Here is an 8,261-nt window from a genome sequence, read left to right on the forward strand (position 1 = left end):
CTCGGCCTTCTCGGAGGCTCGAGGGCTCCGGCGACCCGGCGGACGAGCAGCGGCGAGGCCGCTGGGGCCGCCGCCCTGCCGGGTCGACCGGCGACCCGGCCCCCGGGTCTCGGGTCTCGGGGGGGTGGGCGGGTCGACCAGATGTCCGCACCGAGCGCCCCGCGGGGCCGCGGGGCCGCGGGGCCGCGGGGCGCTCGGCCTTCTCGGAGCCCCGAGGGCTCCCTGGAGGCTGCGGACGAGCAGCCGCGAGGCCCCCGGGGCAGCCGCCCTGCCGGGTCGACCGGCGGCCCGGCCCGGACTCGGGCCCCGGGTCCCGTGGCGCGCGGGTCGACCAGATGTCCGCGCCGAGCGCCACATGGCTGCGGGTCGCTCCGGCTTCTCGCAGTCCCGAGGGTTCCGCGGGCACGTAGCTGCGAGACCCGGGCGGCTGCCCTCCGCCCGGCTCACGGGGCGCTCGTGTCCATCAGCTGGTCGTGCGGAAATCCCGTGGTTGGCCTCCCTCCCTCCCTCCCTCCCTCCCTCCCTCCCTCCCTCCCTCGTCCAGCCGCCACGTTTTCGGGGTTCGTGCGACTGGGATGAAATAGACCTTCCCAACGTCAATCGGAGATCATCCATCATACCTCTCGAGTCCCCAAAAGCCAAGAAACACGCCAACCAAAACGCTTTTATTATGCCAACGGTTCCCGTTTTCATTCCTATCGTTTAGGGAGGTTTGGTGGCAGCAGCGGCCGAAAGCAAAAGGAAACCCGAGGAAAGCGGCTCCATCCACCAGGGCTGTGTCTCATCGGTGCCGACGCAGGAGGGACGGGCTTCGTTCGTTCGTTCGCTGCGGCCCAAATTCCCGGGCCGCCCGAGGACCGCTCGCACCGGCCCGAGGGAGGGAGCCCCGGCAGGCAGGATGCCTCCGGGGAAATGGCCAAGTCGACCGCGCGACCCACAACCCGCCCGACTGGGGGCGAGAAGGAGCATGGAGGAGGACTCCGTCCCCTAGTCGGCAGACGGCCCCGGGACAGGGACGTTCGCCAAAACCTCCCCAAGGCCGCTTTCCGTGACCGAGTCGGCCTCCCCGCCTGTACTCGTCCCGGCCCGAGAAACGAGACGCGGGGTGGATCGGGACCAGGCCACGCACCAGGCCGGCCGGCGCGGCATCCTCCCTCCCCCGACCTGACCTGACCTGGACGAACGCCTCCCCATCGCCCGCCCCCGCGAGGCTGATCCGTCCGGCCTGTGAGGAGGCCGCTTGTCGGGCGCCACCTGCTGCCCGGCATCCTCTTATATAGTGTTCGAGGAGGTCGACCAGGTGGCCCGGCCTGGATGGGGGGGGGGGGGCGCGGGGTGCGGTGTCCCGGGCGGCGGGGGACGGGGGGGGGTAGGAGTGGAGAGGGAAAGGTGGGCGTGGAGAATGCCGGGGTCGGGGGTCGGCGCGGGGCGGGGCGGGAGTTGGGGATAGGGGAGGGGCGGGAGGCCGTCTGGACATGGAGGGTCGGAAGAGCGGTGGTGACAATGATTTTCATTATCATTTAGAAAGAAGAACGTGGACTTCTTTAGAGGAGTCCTTTGAATAGCTTCTCCATTTAGTTAACATACATCCAAATGGAGGTCGGGAAACTTGGGTCCTGTTAACATATGGATGGAAGTGGAAAGAACTATCGCGATGACCGTCCTTGTGTTTCTTTTATTTTTTCTTTCTTCCTGCTCCCCAAAGCCGCCCCCCCCACCCCCGCCCCGCCCCGCCCCGCCCCGCCCCGTCCCGTCCCGTCCCGTCCATAGTTGTAGGTTCCAGTGGTAGGTCTTTCGCGTTTCTGCTATGTGGGACGCCGCCTCGGCGTGGCTTGAAGGGCGATGCTGGGTCTGGGGCTGCGCCCAGGATCCGAACCGGTGAAAACCTGGGCCGTCGAAGCCGGGGGCCGGGGTGGGGGGCGCTACTTGACCGTTCGTCCACGGGCTCGGCCCCCGGCCCCTTGTTTTCTAGGGAGAGAGACAGAGAGACCCGATCCATTTTCCCTTGGCCTCTAAAGCGTGCGTGTGGTCGAAAGGCGACAGAGAGAGGGGTTCTGGTCCAGAAAGCCCCGACTGCGCCGCCGCGGGGATTGGTCGGTTCCGCCCGAACCGTCCGAGTCGGAAAGGAACGGACAGCTTTCCTCCTTTGGGCCCCTGACTTGGGACCGACAGGGGAAGAGGAACAGGCCTCTCTCCCTCACACCCTGGCCCCTTCCTCCAGGACGCCCTCCTTCTAGTCAGCCCGCCTCTGGCTTTTCCACACGCCGACGACCGCTCGTCGGCATGGACCCACCTTCCTTGGGGGACACCACCACACGACTCTCCCACTCGTCTGCCTGCCTTTCGTTGGCGTCGCTGCCAAAGGCGAGGGGTAGGGGTGGCGGTGGCAGGGACGGCAGGGGCCCAGCGGCTCTCTGGCGGGTGAGGAAGTCTTGCTGGTTCTCCTAGGTCGGTGATCTTTCTCGATCTCCACACACATTCTTCGTTTGGGGAGCCAAGAGACGCCCTCTGAGGAATCCCTATGGCCAGGATCGATCACTTACTCGCTCACTGCCTCGGCCTCGGCCTCGGCCTCTGTCCGTCTTGTCTCTCTCCCTCCCTCCCTCCCTCCCTCCCTCCCTCCCTCCCTCCCTCCCTCGTCGGTCTCTGTGTGTGGACGTCTAGGTGGAGGCGAGGCAGGGAGGCCACCCACCCACCTACCTCGTGGTTTACCACACGCTCTACACGGAGGTAGAATTCCCATCCCACCGAATCCATCCTTTCCACGGGGCACAAGCCAGTGGCCTTCGGGAGTCTCTCTCCCCAAGGTGGCGCATCCGTCATGGCTATCTATTTCCAGAAGGTTTCCGTTTCCATCCCCTCCCCCCGAAAGAAAAAACGGCCCCACTCCCGGATCTGCCCCACCACGATCACCACCACCGCTGCCGCCGCCGCCGCCGCCGCCATCTGCTGTCGCCCTCTAGGGTTGGACCGTTCTAGCTCTCTCCTCTGTGTGGAATCGCAACGTAGGTCGCCTTGGATGTCTGGCACCTCTCACTTAGCAGAAGGTTTTGGAGGCTCAGGCTGGGCCACGCTTTGGCCCGGGTCAGTGTTCCGTTCCTCCGGACGGCTTCCTCGTTTTCCACGAGAAGGAGCCGTGAAGACGGAAAGGAAGGGCGGATGGATGGCTTTTCCCGTGCTACCGAGTCCCTCTCCCCTTTTCCCCAAAGCGTGAGGGGCGGTCGAGAGGATCGTCTCTGATGACAAAAGTCAGAGGCACCCCGGGTCAGACACCGTGCGAGGCGTTGGTGTGTTCTCGAGAGGAGAACACGTCCCCGTCAGCGTTTCCTGTCGTTCTCGTTCCGAAAGGATTCACGCGCCACCCCGTCTCCCTCAAGGTCTTAGGGCTGTCGTGCTCCGCAGCCGTCACGTGTCGTGGATCCTGGGCACCACCACGCCACCCCGCCCCCCCCCCCCGCCATAGCTGTCGATCGCTATGTGGCACGCCTACGTTTGCCCAAAAGAGCAGTCCGATGGACAGCGTGGTGCTTTTCCCAGCAGGCAGGCAGGTGAGAGTCACCCCTCTAGAAGGTTTCCAAGCCCCGTTCCATTCTCAGAGGCAGCTCCTTTGGCCATCAAGGAGGCAGGCGATGGGGGTGGGGGTGGGGATGGGGATGGGGCAGGGGCCTCTGTCCCTCTGTCGCGGTAGAAATGATTGGGAAAGGAGGGACGATGGGCGTAGGTCGACCATCCTGGGCGGTGGTGCTTTGGGAGCTTTTTCTAGAAGAAGGAGCGAACGGCGTTCCCTGGGAAGGGAGGAAACCAGAGGAGGTCCCCCTCAGACCGACCTGGCACGAGAAGGACACACACTCTCTCTCTCTCTCTCTCTCTCTCTCTCTCTCTCTCTCTCCCTTTTCTTCCTGACTTGAAATCAGGAGACAAAACTCCCCTGCCAAAGGGGCCCTCCCAAAACGGGGAGTGAGGAAGACCTCCTTCTCTTCACGGCTGAAGTTCTCCCTGCCTTTCCTGGACGGGAAGGATAGCACCTACGCCCGCTGCCGTCGGTGACTTTTAGTCCCCCTGGAGAGGAAGAAATTCTTTCCCGTGGCCGAACCCTGGCGGTTCGTTCGTGCTGCAGAGGACGTGACCCTCTCTGACACACCCAGGAACCTCCTCGCTCCGGGTCGAGGAGAGGGAGTTCTGTTCTGTGGTTTAGAATGGTGCTTAAAAAGGGATGTCGCTTACAAAGGGTCCTCGTCCCCCTTCCTAAACCTAAACGGACGGCTCGGCTCGGAGGCGTGAGATACGTTTCGCATCCTCCTCGTCGTCTTCACTCAAAGTTTTATTGGAGTTTGGAAGATTTTATTTTTTGTCTTTCCTTTTTCTCCCCAAAGCCCCCCGGTACGTAGTTGTGTGTTCTTCGCGGTGGGTCCTTCTAGCGGTGGTATGTGGGACGCCGCCTCAGCGTGGTTTGATGAGCAGTGCCGTGTCCGCGCCTGGGATCCGAACGAACCGATGAAACACTGGGCTGCCTGCAGCGGAGCGCGCGAACTTAACCACTCGGCCACGGGGCCAGCCCCTTACTGGATTTTCAAAACAACTCCGGGGGCCGGCCCGGTGGCGCGGCGGTGAAGTTCGCACGTTCTGCTCCGCCGGCCCCGGGTTCGCCGGTCCGGATCCCGGGCGCAGGACCCGGCACCGCTTGGCGAGCCACGCTGTGGCAGGCGTCCCACCTGGAAAGTAGAGGGGGATGGGCACGGATGTCAGCTCAGGGCCAGTCTTCCTCGGCCGACAGAGGAGGATTGGTGGCAGATGTTCGCTCAGGGCTCATCTTCCTCAAAAATAAAATAATAAATCGATTCGATAAAATGTCAAATAACACAACCGCGGGATCACGCTTAGAGTCACCCTTGGCCCGATGATGCCACTCCCCACCCCCCCCACCCCCCTGCCCCCCACCATTTGGAGGTGCCGTCAGTGGGATTCGTTCCTGTTTGTCCATCTTTCTTCCTCTTTTTTTTTTTTTTTTTTAAAGACTGGCACCCGAGCTCATTGCCAATCTTTTCTTTTCTTTTTATTCCTCCTCCTTCTTCTTCTTCTCCCCAGAGCACCCCAGTACCTAGTTCTATATTCTCTTTGAGGGTCCCTCTGGTTCTGCCGTGTGGGACGCCACCTCAGCGTGGTTTGATGAGCGGTGCCGTGTCCGAGCCCAGGATCCGAACCTTCCAAGCCCCGGGCCGCTGAAGCGGAGCGTGCAAACTCAACCGCTCGGCCACGGGGTCAGCCCCTCCCTTCCTTCCTTCCTTCCTTCCTTCCTTCCTTCCTTCCTTCCTTCCTTCCTAAGGAGGAGGAGGCAGGCACTGTGTGAAGTCGCCAGTGAGTCTGTGGAAAGAGACGGAGGATTTCCCATGGGAAGCCGGGGCGGGGGACACGGACCGATGTCGTGCGAACTTGAAGGTGAAAGATCAAAAAACCCACACACGCCTAGAGCGGCGGGTTGCCCGTTAGGAGTTTGCTTGCCGGGCCCATAACGCAGGGCTCATCGATGAGCCAAACCGTCCGTGATCCTCAAGCAGTCTAGTAGGGTTAGAGAAAGGAGAGGGGCACTCTTTCTGCCCCAGATGAGGCGAGTTTCTCAGACAGCCACCCTGCCCCAACATCTTCCCTCCCTGCCTCCCGGCCCTTGGTGGACTGCGGCCTAAGGGTGGGGGAATTGAAGAAAGCCGTTCAATGGAAAAAAGCCCGAGGCCATGGGAGAGAGCTTCCTGCACTTGAATGAAGCCCTGACGCCAGGCCCATCGGAATGAATGGGCCTGACCTCCCCTCCCCCCTCCCCCCTCCCCCCTCCCAGGCTGGCGACTCGGCAGTGGAAGGCTAGGGGTTTCTTCCGAAATGGTGAACCGGCCCCCTTGTCCACAGGAAAACCACACACGGTTACAGCCTAGGCCGGATCTCAGGCCAAGTCGTCAGGGTGGCAAGATGATGGCGGATGAGAGGAAACTTGTTCTGGGACCGCACCGCCCCCCCCATCGCCTCTCTGGCTGAGAAGAGGGCTGGGGAGCGGTGAGGGTCAGGGGGAGAGTGGGGGCGGGGCCGGGACAGGGACCACTGGGCAGTAGGACGGGAGTAGCCCTGAGGCCTGCCTGCCTGCTTCCTTCCCTGCCGGCGCAGGGCTGAGAGAGGCACGGGGCACGCTGGCTCCTGCCCCTTCACTCATTCGGGAAGCCTCCTGTTGTTGCTCCTGAGGTGCCGGCTGCGGTGACAGACAGAGCAAAACTCCTCTCTCTGTCTATTTCTTCAAAGGCCCGAGTCTGAGCTACGACAGATTCCCCTGTGGCTCAACCCGCAACCTCCCATCCTGCCAGACCAGACCCCTTGTCTAAAAACCTCCACTGGAGGAGCTCTTCCACCTGACTCGGAAAGGAAACACCAGCCCCGCCTCAGCCTCACACCCACCACCACCACCACCACCCGCCCCCCCCCCCCCCGCCCCACTCTCCTCCGGACCCAGATACCTAACAGAGGGAACAAAAATCCAAAAATCCTGCTGCTCTCCTTCTACCACCTCCACTTCAGAAGAGTCAGTCTCCCCCGAACACCTCAGACTCTGTGACTTCCCGCGGCCTCCCTTTCCCCGTCCCCATTCTCTCCCCGGACGGGCCCCATCTTACACTTGAACGACAGCTCCACCGCTCGGGGCAGCTGGACACGATGTCCCAAAGTGGCCCGGACGGTAGCCTGGTCGATTCCAAAGGACCCACGCACGCAGTCGGCCATAAACGTGGTGTGGAGATCGTGGACGTTTGCGGGCCTCTGATGAAATCGCTGCTCCGGGGACCCCGGCGTCTAGGACCCGTCTTCTCCGTGTTCTTCACACCGTTGCTCCTGGGCCGGTTATTCTCTTCCCTCTCACTGACCTTAACGTTTTGTCTCTGCCATTGAATTTTGACTGTGCGAATGTGACTTGCCGCTGTAGGGCTGCGTGGATCTCTCAGGCATCCTGCTGTGCCGTGCGGGGGGGGGGGGAATCCTTGGTGGGTGGGTCGATAGACGTCCCTTTGGTTGTGCCCTGGAGGGGAGAGACAGAGGGGACGACTCAATCCACCACGAACGCTGATGTCGCTCCGATAAACCTGTAGCGGTGATTCTAGTTTATGGCCCGTGTCCTGAAAATAACTTCCCGAAGGGCCAGCCCGGCGGCACAGCGGTTAAGTTCGCACGTTCCGTTTTGTCAGCCAGGGGTTCGCAGGTTCGGATCCGGGGTGCGGACGTGGCGCCGCTTGGCGAGCCACGCTGTGGTCAGCGTCCCGCCTATCAAGGGGAGGGGGATGGGCACGGATGTTAGCTCGGGATCACTCTCCCGGGGCAAAAAGAGGAGAATTGGCAGCAGGTGTCAGCTCGGGGCTCGTCTTCCTCGAAAAATAAATTAATTAAATTAATAAAAACAACTTCCCAAACCTCTCTGATAACTTGAAGCTTTGAAGTTTTGCGAGGTGAAATCAGGTGATAAAAAAGTCCACGGACGGGGGCGGCCCCGTGGCCGAGTGGTTAAGTTCACAAGCTCCCCTTCGGCGGCCCAGGGTTTTGCCGGTTCAGATCCCGGGCACGGCACGGACACGGCACCGCTCGTCGGGCCGTGTGGAGGCGGCGTCCCACATGCCACAACTGGAAGGGCCCTCAACTAAGATAGACAACTATGTCATGGGGGGGATTGGGGGAGAAAAATCGGGAGGGGGGGAAAAAAAAACAAAAACGGAAGATTGGCAACAGGCGTTAGCTCTGTGAGGGCCGATCTTCCTCACCCAAAAACTAAAGTGAGATGAAATCAAATAAAGCGAAGGAAAAGATAAACCTATGAAATCCCATGTTTCTAAAAGTGGCCAAGTGTTTAGACATTGGCCAAGCGACGGAATGCTCATGGGAAGGACAGTTCCTAATTGCTGGCTTCTTAGTTTTCACCAAAATTAAGGTTCGTGAGGGTTAAAAAATCTACTTAACAAATGCGATGAAAGCCACTAGGCCGGCCCGGTGGCGCGCTGGTTAAGTGTGCCTGTTCCGCTTCGCCAGCCCGGGGTTCGCCAGTTCGGATCCCGGGGGTGGACGTGGCACCGCTGGGCGAGCCACGTGGTGGTAGGCGTCCCACATATGAAATAGAGGAAGATGGGCACGGAGGTGAGCTCAGGGCCAGCCTTCCTCGGCAAAAAGAGGAGGATTGGCAGCAGTTAGCTCAGGGCTCATCGTCCTCAAAACAAAACAAAACAAAACAAAAAGCCACTAAAAGT

Source organism: Equus asinus, chromosome 28, assembly GCF_041296235.1.
Source record: "Equus asinus isolate D_3611 breed Donkey chromosome 28, EquAss-T2T_v2, whole genome shotgun sequence".
NCBI classification, from domain to species: domain Eukaryota; kingdom Metazoa; phylum Chordata; class Mammalia; order Perissodactyla; family Equidae; genus Equus; species Equus asinus.